We start from the raw sequence: 20,000 nt of genomic DNA, 5'->3' as shown, positions 1-20,000 counted from the left end.
AGTTGTAGTCCCAAGTGTCCCAATACTTTTGTCCAGTTTTCGTGCTATGTGTCCCAATACTTTTGTCCAGTGGTAGTCATAAGTGTCCCAATACTTTTGTGCAGTGTAAGTGTCCCAATACTTTTGTCCAGTTTTCGTCATAAGTGTCCCAATACTTTTGTCCAGTTGTAGTAATAAGTGTCCCAATACTTTTGTCAAGTTGTAGTCCCAAGTGTCCCAATACTTTTGTCCAGTTTTCGTGCTATGTGTCCCAATACTTTTGTCCAGTGGTAGTCCTAAGTGTCCCAATACTTTTGTGCAGTGTAAGTGTCCCAATACTTTTGTCCAGTTTTCGTCATAAGTGTCCCAATACTTTCGTCCAGTTGTAGTAATAAGTGTCCCAATACTTTTGTCAAGTTGTAGTCCCAAGTGTCCCAATACTTTTGTCCAGTTTTCGTGCTATGTGTCCCAATACTTTTGTCCAGTTGTAGTAATAAGTGTCCCAATACTTTTGTCAAGTTGTAGTCCCAAGTGTCCCAATACTTTTGTCCAGTTTTCGTGCTATGTGTCCCAATACTTTTGTCCAGTGGTAGTCCCAAGTGTCCCAATACTTTTGTCCAGTTTTCGTGCTATGTGTCCCAATACTTTTGTCCAGTTGTAGTAATAAGTGTCCCAATACTTTTGTCAAGTTGTAGTCCCAAGTGTCCCAATACTTTTGTCCAGTTTTCGTGCTATGTGTCCCAATACTTTTGTCCAGTGGTAGTCATAAGTGTCCCAATACTTTTGTCTACTTTTAGTCTGAAGTGTCCCAATACTTTTGTGCAGTGGTATTCCTAAGTGTCCCAATACTTTTGTGCAGTGTAAGTGTCCCAATACTTTTGTCCAGTTTTCGTCATAAGTGTCCCAATACTTTTGTCCAGTTGTAGTAATAAGTGTCCCAATACTTTTGTCAAGTTGTAGTCCCAAGTGTCCCAATACTTTTGTCCAGTTTTCGTGCTATGTGTCCCAATACTTTTGTCCAGTGGTAGTCATAAGTGTCCCAATACTTTTGTCTACTTTTAGTGTGAAGTGTCCCAATACTTTTGTGCAGTGGTATTCCTAAGTGTCCCAATACTTTTGTGCAGTGTAAGTGTCCCAATACTTTTGTCCAGTTTTCGTCATAAGTGTCCCAATACTTTTGTCCAGTTGTAGTAATAAGTGTCCCAATACTTTTGTCAAGTTGTAGTCCCAAGTGTCCCAATACTTTTGTCCAGTTTTCGTGCTATGTGTCCCAATACTTTTGTCCAGTGGTAGTCATAAGTGTCCCAATACTTTTGTCTACTTTTAGTGTGAAGTGTCCCAATACTTTTGTGCAGTGGTATTCCTAAGTGTCCCAATACTTTTGTGCAGTGTAAGTGTCCCAATACTTTTGTCCAGTTTTCGTCATAAGTGTCCCAATACTTTTGTCCAGTTGTAGTAATAAGTGTCCCAATACTTTTGTCAAGTTGTAGTCCCAAGTGTCCCAATACTTTTGTCCAGTTTTCGTGCTATGTGTCCCAATACTTTTGTCCAGTGGCAGTCCTAAGTGTCCCAATACTTTAGTCTACTTTTAGTGTGAAGTGTCCCAATACTTTTGTGCAGTGGTATTCCTAAGTGTCCCAATACGTTTGTGCAGTGTAAGTGTCCCAATACTTTTGTCCAGTTTTCGTCATAAGTGTCCCAATACTTTTGTCCAGTTGTAGTAATAAGTGTCCCAATACTTTTGTCAAGTTGTAGTCCCAAGTGTCCCAATACTTTTGTCCAGTTTCCGTGCTATGTGTCCCAATACTTTTGTCCAGTGGTAGTCATAAGTGTCCCAATACTTTTGTCTACTTTTAGTCTGAAGTGTCCCAATACTTTTGTGCAGTGGTATTCCTAAGTGTCCCAATACTTTTGTGCAGTGTAAGTGTCCCAATACTTTTGTCCAGTTTTCGTCATAAGTGTCCCAATACTTTTGTCCAGTTGTAGTAATAAGTGTCCCAATACTTTTGTCAAGTTGTAGTCCCAAGTGTCCCAATACTTTTGTCCAGTTTTCGTGCTATGTGTCCCAATACTTTTGTCCAGTGGTAGTCCTAAGTGTCCCAATACTTTTGTCTACTTGTAGTCTGAAGTGTCCCAAGACTTTTGTCTAGTGTACCTACCTTGTCTGCATTGTGTGGGCACGCTGGTGCTTCCTGCTTTTAAGCAGCCTTCTCGAAAAAACAGCAGCATCAGCGCAGCGGCTCTTTGAAGGGTCATAAAATCAAAACCGGAGCCGGTATCAAAACTCTTTCGTCAACTTTTAATCAGAAGGGTTCAATCTCTCTCCTGTGTTAGTTTGAAGTCGAAACAACAAACGCGCTCAGAGGAGATAATGTTTGAAGAAAGGTGACCGGTTTTTACAAAAAAATTGTTTTGAAGGGGGAATAGCAAACTTCCTGTTGGTTTTTGCTAGGGGTTGTCAATTTATGAAATGTAGGTCTAAGTGAGATCTACGGAGAGGTTTTTGTTTCATGTCTCTCCGACCTTCCCAGTGGGAGTTACAGGCAGTTTTGTCATTTTTTTTCTTCCGAGGAGCAGTTTTTTTGTTATGATCCGCTGCCCGGATCATATTTTTGTTTTTGTTTTCAAGTCACTTGTGTTTTCAGCACCTCTTGAGTTTGTTTCTGTTGCCATGACGGCAGATTATAGTCACCTGCCTCTGGTTAGTGTCCCGGACCCGCACCTGTTGCCCGGGCACTAATCAGAGGGCTATTTAGTTTACGCGCTGGCCTCATTCGGTCTGTTGGTTTTGTTTGCTCCTACGCAACAAGTTACGCTCCTAGTTTCGCTCATAGTTTACATTTTTGATATTAGCATCTTTGCTACCCTCTTGTTTTCCGTGCCGTGGTGCACCGCGCAGCATTTTTTTCTGCAATCAGAATAAATCATTTATTCTCACCTGCAAGCCGCTTCCTGACATCCCTCTGCATCTTGAAAAGACGACCTCCGGCATCACAATGCCACGCAACCGTAACATTTTTCTCCGTTTTATTCAAAAAATTTTAAATTTGGGGTTAGGTTTTTGTATTAGATCGCAATTTTTGCCAGTCCTGATGTGTGTGTTCAGTTCGGTGAGTTTTGAAGCGTGTTAAAAGGGTCAAATTACAGCTCAAAGAGGCAAAAGTGACTGTTTTTAGTACTTTTTTGTCTTGAAGGGGGAATTGCCGACTTCCTGTTGATTTCTGCCCAATGATATACGATTATGAAAACTAGGTCTAAGTCAGACCTACATACAGGTTTTTGTTTCATGTCTCTCCGATCTTCCTAGTGGGAGATATAGGCAGTCTAGTTTGTTTTTTTCCCTAGGGGGCGCTAGAGCGCAATTTTGAGTTTTGGGGTTCGTTTTTTTTTAAAAAGGTCATTTTCGCAGGTCCTGATGTGTGGGTCAAATATGGTGAGTTTTGAAGCATGTTAAGTGGGTCAAATTACAGTTTGTTGTGGCGGCGGAAGAATAAAGAATAATTAAAGCTGCAAGCAGCGTTGTTCGGGCCCGCGTATTTGGCAGGTGCTAGTCCTAAGTGTCCCAATACTTTTGTCTACTTTTAGTCTGAAGTGTCCCAAGACTTTTGTCTAGTGTACCTACCTTGTCTGCATTGTGTGGGCACGTTGGTGCTTCCTGCTTTTGAGCAGCCATCTTAAAAAAACAGCACCGCAGGAGCATCAGTGCAGCGGGTCTTTGAAGGGTCATAAAATCAAAACCGGAGCAGGTATTAAAAATCCCATCTATACTTTTAATCACAAGGGTTTAATCTCTCTCCTGTGTTAGTTTGAAGGCGAAACGACAAACGCGCTAAGAGGAGATAGATTTTGAAGAAAGGTGACCGGTTTTGAAGGGGGAATAACAAACTTCCTGTTGATTTTTGCTGGGGGTTGTCAATTTATGAAATGTAGGTCTAAGTGAGACCTACATAGAGGTTTTTGTTTCATGTCTCTCCGACCTTCCCAGTGGGAGTTACAGGCAGTTTTGTAATTTTTTCTTCCGAGGAGCAGTTTTTTCTCCGTTTTATTCAAAAAATTTTAAATTTGGGGTTAGGTTTTTGTATTAGATCGCAATTTTTGCCAGTCCTGATGTGTGTGTTCAGTTCGGTGAGTTTTGAAGCGTGTTAAAAGGGTCAAATTACAGCTCAAAGAGGCAAAAGTGACTGTTTTTAGTACTTTTTTGTCTTGAAGGGGGAATTGCCGACTTCCTGTTGATTTCTGCCCAATGATATACGATTATGAAAACTAGGTCTAAGTCAGACCTACATACAGGTTTTTGTTTCATGTCTCTCCGATCTTCCTAGTGGGAGATATAGGCAGTCTAGTTTGTTTTTTTCCTAGGGGGCGCTAGAGCGTAATTTTGAGTTTTGGGGTTCGTTTTTTTTTAAAAAAGGTCATTTTCGCAGGTCCTGATGTGTGGGTCAAATATGGTGAGTTTTGAAGCATGTTAAGTGGGTCAAATTACAGTTTGTTGTGGCGGCGGAAGAATAAAGAATAATAAAACCTTACAAATACAATAGGTCCTTATGTCCCATTGTAAAGGGAGTCCTTATACAATGGGCCATGCGGGCCCTAATAATAATAATACACTGATGTGTTAGTTTTAAATGTGAGTATGCCTGGGAGGAGAAGCAGGTAAAGTGCAAGCTGGTGTTCCCACAAAGTGCACCAAAGCTGATGAAAGGAAGGAGGAGGTCTGGGAAATCAAAGATCCTTGAGGGTGAACAAGAGCTTGCACTCGCTGTCAAAACATTGGAGCAAAACAAGAGAAGTCTGACACAATAAAACAGGAGAAGCCGACACAACATTGTGTCCTCGCAACCCCCGGGGAGGATCTTTGCTTTTAAGTGAGTCCAGACCGCAGAGCAAGTCTGACGTGATCTCTGCCAGGAAAGCAACATTAAATTACTGGAACAGCTTTTTGGCTTCATTTCATTTATCGACCGCCAGCTAAATCCACCCTCGCTTCATCCATTCTTTACTTTTCATGACCACGGCCGTGCTAGCCTCTCAGTCGGGCACTTTTCACAACACTTGCTAGCTGTCCTTAGCGATAAAACCCAGCATGCTAACGTAGCACGTAGCATAAGAGTTCGAATTGGCACGCAGTTTATGCTAAGATCATCTTCCGCGTTTGCTACGTTGCTAAAACATTTTATTCCAGCTGCGAGAAACTACAAGGTGACGCCTCAGAATGCTAGCTAGCTTGTTGAGTCAGCATATTTTGGCTAAATTCATGTTTGGATTTGCAACTTTTCTTTTGGCGCAAAATCATAGCGCACATGAAGTACGAGCTTAAAAATATCAAGCTAGCCAACAAGCTAGCTTGTTGAGTCAGCATATTTTGGCTAAACTCATGTTTGGGTTTGCAATTTTACTTTTTGCGCAAAGTCATAAAACACATAAATACTATCTTAAAAATATCAAAATAAGTAACAAACGAGCTAAGAAGCTAGTTTGTTGAGTCAGCATATTTTGGCTAAATTCATGTTTGGGTTTGCAACTTTACTTTTTGCGCAAAGTCATAAAACACATAAAGTACTTATCTTAAAAATATCAAGCTAGCAAACAAGCTAGCTTGTTGAGACAGCATTTTTTGGCTAAATTTATGTTTGGATTTGCAACTTTTCTTTTGGCGCAAAATCATTAAAAAAAAACAGTACTTATCATAAAAATATCAAAATAAGTAACAAGCAAGCATACAAGCTAGCTTGTTGAGTCAGCATATTTTAGCTAAATTCATGTTTGAGTTTGCAACTTTTCTTTTGGCGCAAAATCATAGCGCACATGAAGTACTAGCTTAAAAATATCAAGCTAGCCAACAAGCTAGCTTGTTGAGTCAGCATATTTTGGTTAAATTCATGTTTGGATTTGCAACTTTTCTTTTGGCGCAAAGTCATAAAACACATAAGCACTATCTTAAAAATATCAAAATAAGTAACAAACGAGCTAAGAAGCTAGCTTGTTGAGTCAGCATATTTTGGCTGAATTCATGTTTGGGTTTGCAACTTTACTTTTTGCACAAAGTCATAAAACACATAAGTACTATCTTAAAAATATCAAAATAAGTAACAAACGAGCTAAGAAGCTAGCTTGTTGAGTCAGCATATTTTGGCTAAATTCATGTTTGGGTTTGTAACTTTACTTTTCGCACAAAATCATAAAATACATATAGTACTATCTTAAAAATATCAAAATAAGTAACCACCTAGCATACAAGCTAGCTTGTTGAGTCAGTATATTTTGGCTAAATTCATGTTTGGGTTTGCAATTTTACTTTTTGCGCAAAGTCATAAAACACATAAATACTATCTTAAAAATATCAAAATAAGTAACAAACGAGCTAAGAAGCTAGTTTGTTGAGTCAGCATATTTTGGCTAAATTCATGTTTGGGTTTGAACTTTACTTTTTGCACAAAGTCATAAAACACATAGGTACTATCTTAAAAATATCAAAATAAGTAACAAACGAGCCAACAAGCTAGCTTGTTGAGTCAGCATATTTTGGCTAAATTCATGTTTGGGTTTGCAAATTTACTTTTTGCGCAAAATCATAAAATACATAAAGTACTATCTTAAAAATATCAAATTAAGTAACCACCTAGCATACAAGCTAGCTTGTTGAGTCAGCATATTTTGGCTCAAAGTACTATCTTAAAAATATCGAAATAAGTAACAAACGAGCCAAGAAGCTAGCTTGTTGAGTCAGCATATTTTGGCTAAATTCATGTTTGGGTTTGCAAATTTACTTTTTGCGCAAAATCATAAAATACATAAAGTACTATCTTAAAAATATCAAATTAAGTAACCACCTAGCATACAAGCTAGCTTGTTGAGTCAGCATATTTTGGCTCAAAGTACTATCTTAAAAATATCAAAATAAGTAACAAACGAGCCAACAAGCTAGCTTGTTGAGTCAGCATATTTTGGCTAAATTCATGTTTGGGTTTGCAACTTTACTTTTCGCACAAAGTTATAAAACACATAAGTACTATCTTAAAAATATCAAAATAAGTAACAAACGAGCTAAGAAGCTAGCTTGTTGAGTCAGCATATTTTGGCTAAATTCATGTTTGGATTTGTAACTTTTCTTTTGGCGCAAAATCATGGCACACATAAAGTACTATCTTAAAAATATCAAAATAAGTAACCAGCTAGCCAACAAGCTAACTTGTTGAGTCAGCATATTTTGGCTAAATTCATGTTTGGATTTGCAACTTTACTTTTTGCACAATGTCATAAAACACATAAGTTCTATCTTAAAAATATCAAAATAAGTAACAAACGAGCTAAGAAGCTAGCTTGTTGAGTCAGCATATTTTGGCTAAATTCATGTTTGGGTTTGCAACTTTACTTTTTGCGCAAAGTCATAGAACACATAAGTACTATCTTAAAAATATCAAAATAAGTAACAAACGAGCCAACAAGCTAGCTTGTTGAGTCAGCATATTTTGGCTAAATTCATGTTTGGGTTTGCAACTTTTCTTTTGGCGCAAAATCATAGCGCACATGAAGTACGAGCTTAAAAATATCAAGCTAGCCAACAAGCTAGCTTGTTGAGTCAGCATATTTTGGCTAAACTCATGTTTGGGTTTGCAATTTTACTTTTTGCGCAAAGTCATAAAACACATAAATACTATCTTAAAAATATCAAAATAAGTAACAAACGAGCTAAGAAGCTAGTTTGTTGAGTCAGCATATTTTGGCTAAATTCATGTTTGGGTTTGCAACTTTACTTTTTGCGCAAAGTCATAAAATACATAAAGTACTTACCCTATCTTAAAAATATCAAAATAAGTAACAAGCTAGCATACAAGCTAGCTTGTTGAGTCACATATTTTGGCTAAATTCATGTTTGGATTTGCAACTTTTCTTTTGGCGCAAAATCATTAAAAAAAAACAGTACTTATCATAAAAATATCAAAATAAGTAACAAGCAAGCATACAGCCTAGCTTGTTGAGTCAGCATATTTTAGCTAAATTCATGTTTGAGTTTGCAACTTTTCTTTTGGCGCAAAATCATAGCGCACATGAAGTACTAGCTTAAAAATATCAAGCTAGCCAACAAGCTAGCTTGTTGAGTCAGCATATTTTGGTTAAATTCATGTTTGGATTTGCAACTTTTCTTTTGGCGCAAAGTCATAAAACACATAAGCACTATCTTAAAAATTTCAAAATAAGTAACAAACGAGCTAAGAAGCTAGCTTGTTGAGTCAGCATATTTTGGCTGAATTCATGTTTGGGTTTGCAACTTTACTTTTTGCACAAAGTCATAAAACACATAGGTACTATCTTAAAAATATCAAAATAAGTAACAAACGAGCTAAGAAGCTAGTTTGTTGAGTCAGCATATTTTGGCAAAATTCATGTTTGGGTTTGCAACTTTACTTTTTGCGCAAAATCATAAAATACATAAAGTACTTATCTTAAAAATATCAAAATAAGTAACAAGCTAGCATACAAGCTAGCTCGTTGAGTCAGCATATTTTGGCTAAATTCATGTTTGGGTTTGCAACTTTTCTTTTGGCGCAAAGTCATAAAACACATAAGCACTATCTTAAAAATATCAAAATAAGTAACAAGCTAGCCAACAAGCTAGCTTGTTGAGTCAGCATATTTTGGCTAAATTCATGTTTGGGTTTGCAATTTTACTTTTTGCGCAAAGTCATAAAACACATAAATACTATCTTAAAAATATCAAAATAAGTAACCAGCTAGCTAAGAAGCTAGCTTGTTGAGTCACATATTTTGGCTAAATTCATGTTTGGATTTGCAACTTTTCTTTTGGCGCAAAATCATTAAAAAAAAACAGTACTTATCATAAAAATATCAAAATAAGTAACAAGCTAGCATACAAGCTAGCTTGTTGAGTCAGCATATTTTGGCTAAATTCATGTTTGAGTTTGCAACTTTTCTTTTGGCGCAAAATCATAGCGCACATGAAGTACTAGCTTAAAAATATCAAGCTAGCCAACAAGCTAGCTTGTTGAGTCAGCATATTTTGGTTAAATTCATGTTTGGATTTGCAACTTTTCTTTTGGCGCAAAGTCATAAAACACATAAGCACTATCTTAAAAATATCAAAATAAGTAACAAACGAGCTAAGAAGCTAGTTTGTTGAGTCAGCATATTTTGGCTAAATTCATGTTTGGGTTTGCAACTTTACTTTTTGCGCAAAGTCATAAAATACATAAAGTACTTATCTTAAAAATATCAAAATAAGTAACAAGCTAGCATACAAGCTAGCTTGTTGAGTCAGCATATTTTGGCTAAATTCATGTTTGGATTTGCAACTTTTCTTTTGGCGCAAAATCATTAAAAAAAAAACAGTACTTATCATAAAAATATCAAAATAAGTAACAAGCTAGCATACAAGCTAGCTTGTTGAGTCAGCATATTTTGGCTAAATTCATGTTTGGGTTTGCAACTTTTCTTTTGGCGCAAAATCATTAAAAAAAACCCAGTACTTATCATAAAAATATCAAAATAAGTAACAAACGAGCCAACAAGCTAGCTTGTTGAGTCAGCATATTTTGGCTAAATTACTTTTCATGCAAAATCATAAAATACAGATCTTAAAAATATCAAAATAAGTAACCAGCTAGCCAACAAGCTAGCTTGTTGAGTCAGCATATTTTGGCTCAAAGTACTATCTTAAAAATATCGAAATAAGTAACAAACGGGCCAACAAGCTAGCTTGTTGAGTCAGCATATTTTGCCTTAATTCATGTTTGGGTTTGCAACTTTACTTTTCGCGCAAAATCATAAAATACATAAAGTACTTATCTTAAAAATATCAAAATAAGTAACAAGCTAGCCAACAAGCTAGCTTGTTGAGTCAGCATATTTTGGCTAAATTCATGTTTGGGTTTGCAACTTTTCTTTTGGCGCAAAATCATAAAATACATAAAGTATTTATCTTAAAAATATCAAAATAAGTAACAAGCTAGCCAACAAGCTAACTTGTTGAGTCAACATATTTTGGCTAAATTCATGTTTGGATTTGCAACTTTACTTTTCGCGCAAAATCATAAAATACATAAAGTATTTATCTTGAAAATATCAAAATAAGTAACAAGCTAGCCAATAAGCTAGCTTGTTGAGTCAGCATATTTTGGCTAAATTACTTTTCATGCAAAATCATAAAATACATAAAGTACTGATCTTAAAAATATCAAAATAAGTAACCAGCTAGCCAACAAGCTAGCTTGTTGAGTCAGCATATTTTGGCTCAAAGTACTATCTTAAAAATATCGAAATAAGTAACAAACGAGCCAACAAGCTAGCTTGTTGAGTCAGCATATTTTGTCTTAATTCATGTTTGGGTTTGCAACTTTTCTTTTCGTGCAAAATCATAAAATACATAAAGTATTTATCTTAAAAATATCAAAATAAGTAACAAGCTAGGCAACAAGCTAGCTTGTTGAGTCAGCATATTTTGGCTAAATTCATGTTTGGGTTTGTAACTTTTCTTTTTGCGCAAAGTCATAAAACACATAAGCACTATCTTAAAAATATCAAAATAAGAAACAAACAAGCTAAGAAGCTAGCTTGTTGAGTCAGCATATTTTGGCTAAATTCATGTTTGGATTTGCAACTTTACTTTTCGCACATAATCATAAAATACATAAAGTATTTATCTTAAAAATATCAAAGTAAGTAACAAGCTAGCCAACAAGCTAGCTTGTTGAGTCAGCATATTTTGGCTAAATTACTTTTCATGCAAAATCATAAAATACATAAAGTACTGATCTTAAAAATATCAAAATAAGTAACCAGCTAGCCAACAAGCTAGCTTGTTGAGTCAGCATATTTTGGCTCAAAGTACTATCTTAAAAATATCGAAATAAGTAACAAACGAGCCAACAAGCTAGCTTGTTGAGTCAGCATATTTTGGCTAAATTCATGTTTGGGTTTGCAACTTTACTTTTCGCACAAAATCATAAAATACATAAAGTATTTATCTTAAAAATATCAAAATAAGTAACAAGCTAGCCAACAAGCTAGCTTGTTGAGTCAGCATATTTTGGCTAAATTCATGTTTGGATTTGTAACTTTTCTTTTGGCGCAAAATCATAGCACACATAAAGTACTATCTTAAAAATATCAAAATAAGTAACCAGCTAGCCAACAAGCTAGCTTGTTGAGTCAGCATGTTTTGGCTAAATTCATGTTTGGGTTTGCAACTTTACTTTTCGCACAAAATCATAAAATACATAAAGTATTTATCTTAAAAATATAAAAATAAGTAACCACCTAGCATACAAGCTAGCTTGTTGAGTCAGCATATTTTGGCTAAATTCATGTTTGGGTTTGCAACTTTTCTTTTCGCGCAAAATCACAAAATACATAAAGTATTTATCTTAAAAATATCAAAATAAGTAACAAGCTAGCCAACAAGCTAGCTTGTTGAGTCAGCATATTTTGGCTAAATTCATGTTTGGATTTGTAACTTTTCTTATGGCGCAAAATCATAGCACACATAAAGTACTATCTTAAAAATATCAAAATAAGTAACCAGCTAGCCAACAAGCTAACTTGTTGAGTCAGCATATTTTGGCTAAATTCATGTTTGGATTTGCAACTTTACTTTTCGCGCAAAATCATAAAATACATAAAGTATTTATCTTAAAAATATCAAAATAAGTAACAAGCTAGCCAACAAGCTAGCTTGTTGAGTCAGCATATTTTGGCTAAATTAGTTTTCATGCAAAATCATAAAATACAGATCTTAAAAATATCAAAATAAGTAACCAGCTAGCCAACAAGCTAGCTTGTTGAGTCAGCATATTTTGGCTCAAAGTACTATCTTAAAAATATCGAAATAAGTAACAAACGGGCCAACAAGCTAGCTTGTTGAGTCAGCATATTTTGGCTCAAAGTACTATCTTAAAAATATCGAAATAAGTAACAAACGAGCCAACAAGCTAGCTTGTTGAGTCAGCATATTTTGCCTTAATTCATGTTTGGGTTTGCAACTTTACTTTTCGCGCAAAATCATAAAATACATAAAGTATTTATCTTAAAAATATCAAAATAAGTAACAAGCTAGCCAACAAGCTAGCTTGTTGAGTCAGCATATTTTGGCTAAATTCATGTTTGGATTTGTAACTTTTCTTTTGGCGCAAAATCATAGCACACATAAAGTACTATCTTAAAAATATCAAAATAAGTAACCAGCTAGCCAACAAGCTAACTTGTTGAGTCAGCATGTTTTGGCTAAATTCATGTTTGGGTTTGCAACTTTACTTTTCACACAAAATCATAAAATACATAAAGTACTATCTTAAAAATATCAAAATAAGTAACCAGCTAGCCAAGAAGCTAGCTTGTTGAGTCAGCATATTTTGGCTAAATTCATGTTTGGATTTGCAACTTTACTTTTCACGCAATATCATAAAATACATAAAGTACTGATCTTAAAAATATCAAAATAAGTAACCAGCTAGCCAACAAGCTAGCTTGTTGAGTCAGCATATTTTGGCTAAATTCATGTTTGGATTTGCAACTTTTCTTTTGGCGCAAAATCATAGCACACATAAAGTACTATCTTAAAAATATCAAAATAAGTAACCAGCTAGCCAACAAGCTAACTTGTTGAGTCAACATATTTTGGCTAAATTCATGTTTGGATTTGCAACTTTACTTTTCGCGCAAAATCATAAAATACATAAAGTATTTATCTTAAAAATATCAAAATAAGTAACAAGCTAGCCAACAAGCTAGCTTGTTGAGTCAGCATATTTTGGCTAAATTCATGTTTGGGTTTGCAACTTTACTTTTCGCACAAAATCATAAAATACATAAAGTATTTATCTTAAAAATATAAAAATAAGTAACCACCTAGCATACAAGCTAGTTTGTTGAGTCAGCATATTTTGGCTAAATTCATGTTTGGGTTTGCAACTTTTCTTTTGGCGCAAAATCATCGCGCACATGAAGTACTAGCTTAAAAATATCAAGCTAGCCAACAAGCTAGCTTGTTGAGTCAGCATATTTTGGCTGTTTTCCCGAAATTCCGTAACTACTTCAACATTTATTGAGCGATTTAAACAATTCCAACACCAACCAATTCAGCTCATTCAGGACATTCATGCTCATAATCATTTAAAAAAAAAAAAAAATTAAAATTCCTAAATTTCCAGGAAGTTCCCATTGAAATGAATGGGACATTTTTCCAAGTCGCACAATTCCCACATTTTTCAACCGATTCAAGCCATTCCACCTTCAACATATTCCACCATCCTGGACATTCAAACTATCATTTTTCCAAGTTCCAAAAAATTTCCAGGAATTCCCAGAATTCCCGTTTTTTAGAACCCATTTTTCACCCTTTTTTCTGTCGACTACTCCTTCCACATTTTTCAACCCATTTCAACCGTTCCACCGTCAAAACATTCCTCTTAATCAGGACAAAAAAACAAAGTTATTTTTGGAACTGGAAAAATTCCCGGTTTTCTCGAAATTCCAGGAATTCCGTAATACAATTTCTCAATTCAACATGTTACTACTTCAACATTTCTCGACCAATTTGAGAATATCAAACACCAAACTCATTCTGAAAATTCTAATGTTTTAGCATTTGAAAAAACATTCCCGCTTTTCACGGAATTCCCAAGAAATTCTCACTGAAAAGAAAGGGATATTTTTCAAATTTGCACAATTCCCACATTTTTCAACCGATTTGAACCATTCCACCTTCAACATATTCAACTCATCCTGGACATTCAAACTATCATTTTTCCAAGTTCCAAAAAATTTCCAGGAATTCCCAGAATTCCCGTTTTTTAGAACCCATTTTTCACCCTTTTTTCTGTCGACTACTCCTTCCACATTTTTCAACCCATTTCAACCGTTCCACCGTCAAAACATTCCTCTTAATCAGGACAAAAAAACAAAGTTGTTTTTGGAACTGGAAAAATTCCCGGTTTTCTCGAAATTCCAGGAATTTCGTAATATAATTTCTCAATTCAACATGTTACTACTTCAACATTTCTCGACCAATTTGAGAATGTCAAACACCAAACTCATTCTGAAAATTCTAATGTTTTAGCATTTGAAAAAAAATTCCCGCTTTTCATGAAATTCCCAAGAAATTCTCACTGAAAAGAAAAGGATATTTTTGAAAGTTGCACAATTCCCACATTTTTCAACCTATTCAAATCATTCCACCTTCAACATATTCCACCATCCTGGACATTCAAACCATCATTTTTCTAAGTTCCAAAAAATTTCCAGGAATTCCCGTTTTTAGAACCCATGTTTCACCCTTTTTTCTGTCGACTACTCCTTCCACATTTTTCAATCCATTTCAACCGTTCTACTGTCAAAACATTCCTCTTAATCAGGACAAAAAACAAAGTTATTTTTGGAACTGGAAAAATTCCCGGTTTTCTCGAAATTCCAGGAATGCCGTAATACAATTTCTCAATTCAACATGTTACTACTTCAACATTTCTCGACCAATTTGAGAATATCAAACACCAAACTCATTCTGAAAATTCTAATGTTTTAGCATTTGAAAAAACATTCCCGCTTTTCACGGAATTCCCAAGAAATTCTCACTGAAAAGAAAGGGATATTTTTCAAATTTGCACAATTCCCACATTTTTCAACCGATTTGAACCATTCCACCTTCAACATATTCAACTCATCCTGGACATTCAAACTATCATTTTTACAAGTTCCAAAAAATTTCCAGGAATTCCCAGAATTCCCGTTTTTTAGAACCTATTTTTCACCCTTTTTTCTGTCGACTACTCCTTCCACATTTTTCAACCCATTTCAACCGTTCCACCGTCAAAACATTCCTCTTAATCAGGACAAAAAAACAAAGTTGTTTTTGGAACTGGAAAAATTCCCGGTTTTCTCGAAATTCCAGGAATTTCGTAATATAATTTCTCAATTCAACATGTTACTACTTCAACATTTCTCGACCAATTTGAGAATATCAAACACCAAACTCATTCTGAAAATTCTAATGTTTTAGCATTTGAAAAAAAAAATACCCGCTTTTCCCGAAATTCTCAAGAAATTCTCATTGAAAAGAAAGGGATATTTTTCAAAGTCGCACAATTCCCACATTTTTCAACCGATTCAAACCATTCCACCTTCAACATATTCCACCATCCTGGACATTTAAACTATCATTTTTCCAAGTTCCAAAAAATTTCCAGGAATTCCCAGAATTCCCGTTTTTTAGAACCCATTTTTCACCCTTTTTTCTGTCGACTACTCCTTCCACATTTTTCAACCCATTTCAACCGTTCCACCTTCAAAACATTCCTCTTAATCAGGACAAAAAAAACAAAGTTGTTTTTGGAACTGGAAAAATTCCCGGTTTTCTCGAAATTCCAGGAATTCCGTAATACAATTTCTCAATTCAACATGTTACTACTTCAACATTTCTCGACCAATTTGAGAATATCAAACACCAAACTCATTCTGAAAATTCTAATGTTTTAGCATTTGAAAAAAAATTCCCGCTTTTCACGAAATTCCCAAGAAATTCTCACTGAAAAGAAAGGGATATTTTTCAAATTTGCACAATTCCCACATTTTTCAACCGATTTGAACCATTCCACCTTCAACATATTCAACTCATCCTGGACATTCAAACTATCATTTTTACAAGTTCCAAAGAATTTCCAGGAATTCCCAGAATTCCCGTTTTTTACAACCCATTTTTCACCCTTTTTTCTGTCGACTACTCCTTCCACATTTTTCAACCCATTTCAACCGCTCCACCGTCAAAACATTCCTCTTAATCAGGACAAAAAAACAAAGTTGTTTTTGGAACTGGAAAAATTCCCAGTTTTCTCGAAATTCCAGGAATTTCGTAATATAATTTCTCAATTCAACATGTTACTACTTCAACATTTCTCGACCAATTTGAGAATATCAAACACCAAACTCATTCTGAAAATTCTAATGTTTTAGCATTTGAAAAAAAATTCCCGCTTTTCACGAAATTCCCAAGAAATTCTCACTGAAAAGAAAGGGATATTTTTCAAATTTGCACAATTCCCACATTTTTCAACCGATTTGAACCATTCCACCTTCAACATATTCAACTCATCCTGGACATTCAAACTATCATTTTTACAAGTTCCAAAGAATTTCCAGGAATTCCCAGAATTCCCGTTTTTTACAACCCATTTTTCACCCTTTTTTCTGTCGACTACTCCTTCCACATTTTTCAACCCATTTCAACCGTTCCACCATCAAAACATTCCTCTTAATCAGGACAAAAAACAAAGTTGTTTTTGGAACTGGAAAAATTCCCAGTTTTCTCGAAATTCCAGGAATTTCGTAATATAATTTCTCAATTCAACATGTTACTACTTCAACATTTCTCGACCAATTTGAGAATATCAAACACCAAACTCATTCTGAAAATTCTAATGTTTTAGCATTTGAAAAAAAAAAAAACCGCTTTTCCCGAAATTCTCAAGAAATTCTCATTGAAAAGAAAGGGATATTTTTCAAAGTTGCACAATTCCCACATTTTTCAACCGATTCAAACCATTCCACCTTCAACATATTCCACCATCCTGGACATTCAAACTATAATTTTTCCAAGTTCCAAAAAATTTCCAGGAATTCTCAGAATTCCCGTTTTTTAGAACCCATTTTTCACCCTTTTTTCTGTCGACTACTCCTTCCACATTTTTCAACCCATTTCAACCGTTCCACCGTCAAAACATTCCTCTTAATCAGGACAAAAAAACAAAGTTGTTTTTGGAACTGGAAAACTTCCCGGTATTCTCAAAATTCCAGGAATTCCGTAATACAATTTCTCAATTCAACATGTTACTACTTCAACATTTCTCGACCAATTTGAGAATATCAAACACCAAACTCATTCTGAAAATTCTAATGTTTTAGCATTTGAAAAAAAATTCCCGCTTTTCACGAAATTCCCAAGAAATTCTCATTGAAAAGAAAGGGATATTTTTCAAAGTTGCACAATTCCCACATTTTTCAACCTATTCAAACCATTCCACCTTCAACATATTCCACCATCCTGGACATTCAAACTATAATTTTTCCAAGTTCCAAAAAATTTTCAGGAATTCCCAGAATTCCCGTTTTTTAGAACCTATTTTTCACCCTTTTTTCTGTCGACTACTCCTTCCACATTTTTTAACCCACTTCAACCGTTCTACTGTCAAAACATTCCTCTTAATCAGGAAAAAAAACAAAGTTATTTTTGGAACTGGAAAAATTCCTGGTTTTCTCGAAATTCCAGGAATTCCGTAATACAATTTCTCAATTCAACATGTTGCTGCTTCAACATTTCTAGACCAATTTGAGAATATCAAACACCAAACTCATTCTGAAAATTCTAATGTTTTGGCATTTGAAAAAAAATTCCCGCTTTTCCCGAAATTCCCAAGAAATTCTCATTGAAAAGAAAAGGATATTTTTGAAAGTTGCACAATTCCCACATTTTTCAACCTATTCAAATCATTCCACCTTCAACATATTCCACCATCCTGGACATTCAAACCATCATTTTTCTAAGTTCCAAAAAATTTCCAGGAATTCCCAGAAATCCCGTTTTTTAGAACCCATTTTTCACCCTTTTTTCTGTTGACTACTCCTCCCACATTTTTCTACCTACTTTAACCGTTCCACCGTCAAAACATTCCTCTTATGAGGACAAAAAAACAAAGTTGTTTTTGGAACTGGAAAAATTCCCGGTTTTCTCGAAATTCCAGGAATTCCGTAATACAATTTCTCAATTCAACATGTTACTACTTCAACATTTCTAGACCAATTTGAGAATATCAAACACCAAACTCATTCTGAAAATTCTAATGTTTTGGCATTTGAAAAAAATTCCCGCTTTTCCCAAGAAATTCTCATTGAAAAGAAAAGGATATTTTTGAAAGTTGCACAATTCAACCTATTCAAATCATTCCACCTTCAACATATTCCACCATCCTGGACATTCAAACCATCATTTTTCTAAGTTCCAAAAAATTTCCAGGAATTCCCAGAATTCCCGTTTTTTACAACCCATTTTTCACCCTTTTTTCTGTCGACTACTCCTTTTACTGCCGTGTTACAGACAATGTTTGTAAACAATTAAGGAATGTAAATAAACTTTTTAGCTGATTGGAGAGCTAGCTCGCGCAGCTAGTGGGTCCATGACGATGACTTCTGTTTTGTTTGATCAGCCGTTTTACTGCCGTGTTACAGACAATGTTTGTAAACAATTAAAGAATGTAAATAAACTTTTTAGCTGATTGGAGAGCTAGCTCGCGCAGCTAGTGGGTCCATGACGATGACTTCTGTTTTGTTTGATCAGCCGTTTTACTGCCGTGTTACAGACAATGTTTGTAAACAATTAAGGAATGTAAATAAACTTTTTAGCTGATTGGAGAGCTAGCTCGCGCAGCTAGTGGGTCCATGACGATGACTTCTGTTTTGTTTGATCAGCCGTTTTACTGCCGTGTTACAGACAATGTTTGTAAACAATTAAGGAATGTAAATAAACTTTTTAGCTGATTGGAGAGCTAGCTCGCGCAGCTAGTGGGTCCATGACCATGACTTCTGTTTTGTTTGATCAGCCGTTTTACTGCCGTGTTACAGACAATGTTTGTAAACAATTAAGGAATGTAAATAAACTTTTTAGCTGATTGGAGAGCTAGCTCGCGCAGCTAGTGGGTCCATGACCATGACTTCTGTTTTGTTTGATCAGCCGTTTTACTGCCCTGTTACAGACAATGTTTGTAAACAATTAAGGAATGTAAATAAACTTTTTAGCTGATTGGAGAGCTAGCTCGCGCAGCTAGTGGGTCCATGACCATGACTTCTGTTTTGTTTGATCAGCCGTTTTACTGCCGTGTTACAGACAATGTTTGTAAACAATTAAGGAACGTAAATAAACTTTTTAGCTGATTGGAGAGCTAGCTCGCGCAGCTAGTGGGTCCATGACCATGACTTCTGTTTTGTTTGATCAGCCGTTTTACTGCCGTGTTACAGACAATGTTTGTAAACAATTAAGGAATGTAAATAAACTTTTTAGCTGATTGGAGAGCTAGCTCGCGCAGCTAGTGGGTCCATGACCATGACTTCTGTTTTGTTTGATCAGCCGTTTTACTGCCCTGTTACAGACAATGTTTGTAAACAATTAATGTATGGAAATAAACATTTAGAGAATATTTTTGCAATTCCACAACGTACATACACAACGTCTTATAGTCCGGTGCGGCTAATAGATGGAAAATGTTTCCCCCGTCTAAAATGTAGTGGGTGTGGCTTATGGTACGGAAAAATACTGTCTTTGATTTTCAGAAATCCGCTCTTGCTTAACTTCTTTTTCCACTTGCATGACCACCACATATTCTTGACCATGCAGACGACGCCTCAATTCGTTTACCGTCGTTTCCCCCACGCCAGTCGTTACAAATACGATGTTACTCCCAGAGCGGACCGCGCTGGACTCCGGTAGGCAGAGTCGGCAGGACAAAGCGAGAAGACGGACATTGATTGATTGAGAGCGTGCAAACAAACACACCTGCACACCGCCACTCCTTATTTGGGCGTCTTCACTGCAGCGTTACCTAGATCGGATGGCGGCGTGAGATCCGAGGCGCGTCCCCGGTTGTCCCTCATCCTCGCTGGGGGTTTGGCGCCGGCGAAAGGGGAGAAGCTCTTCATCGCTCCCTCCCTCGTCTTCGCTGTTTTTTGCCCTCCCTCTCCCTCTCTCTCCCTCTCTCTCTCTCTTTCTCGCTGTCCCCGCCTCCCCCCTTTCCCCCGTGAAAGAGCAGGCTCTGTTGCCGTGGAAACGCACGAGGCGGAAGCCCGATTGGTGGATTTTGTTGTGATGCAGCTTCTTCCCTCGTCCTCCTCCTGGCTTTTCAACAGAGAGGTAAGTAGAAAAAGCGAGGACCACGCACACGTGTGGCGGCGTGTCGCCACCGTAAAAAAAAAAAAAAAGAACAATTTCCTTCGTGGATCATCAAAGTTTGTCTTAGTCTCAGAACAACAAG

General features: G+C 36.0%; 1 protein-coding gene across 1 annotated transcript in view; it reads right to left on the bottom strand.

Annotated features, from left to right (window-relative positions):
• LOC133610208 (membrane-associated phosphatidylinositol transfer protein 2-like) overlaps window positions 1-19,639 on the bottom strand; it is a 178,890-nt gene extending 159,251 nt beyond the window's left edge. Inside the window, exon 1 of the mRNA XM_061966320.2 lies at window positions 19,526-19,639. The gene's annotated coding sequence lies outside the window, so the exon portion shown is untranslated. The remainder of the gene's footprint in view (window positions 1-19,525) is intronic.
• Between the last annotated feature and the right edge of the window lie 361 nt (window positions 19,640-20,000).

Source organism: Nerophis lumbriciformis, linkage group LG11 (genome assembly GCF_033978685.3).
Source record: "Nerophis lumbriciformis linkage group LG11, RoL_Nlum_v2.1, whole genome shotgun sequence".
Taxonomy (NCBI): domain Eukaryota; kingdom Metazoa; phylum Chordata; class Actinopteri; order Syngnathiformes; family Syngnathidae; genus Nerophis; species Nerophis lumbriciformis.
This window is presented reverse-complemented; position numbering and strand designations above follow the sequence as displayed.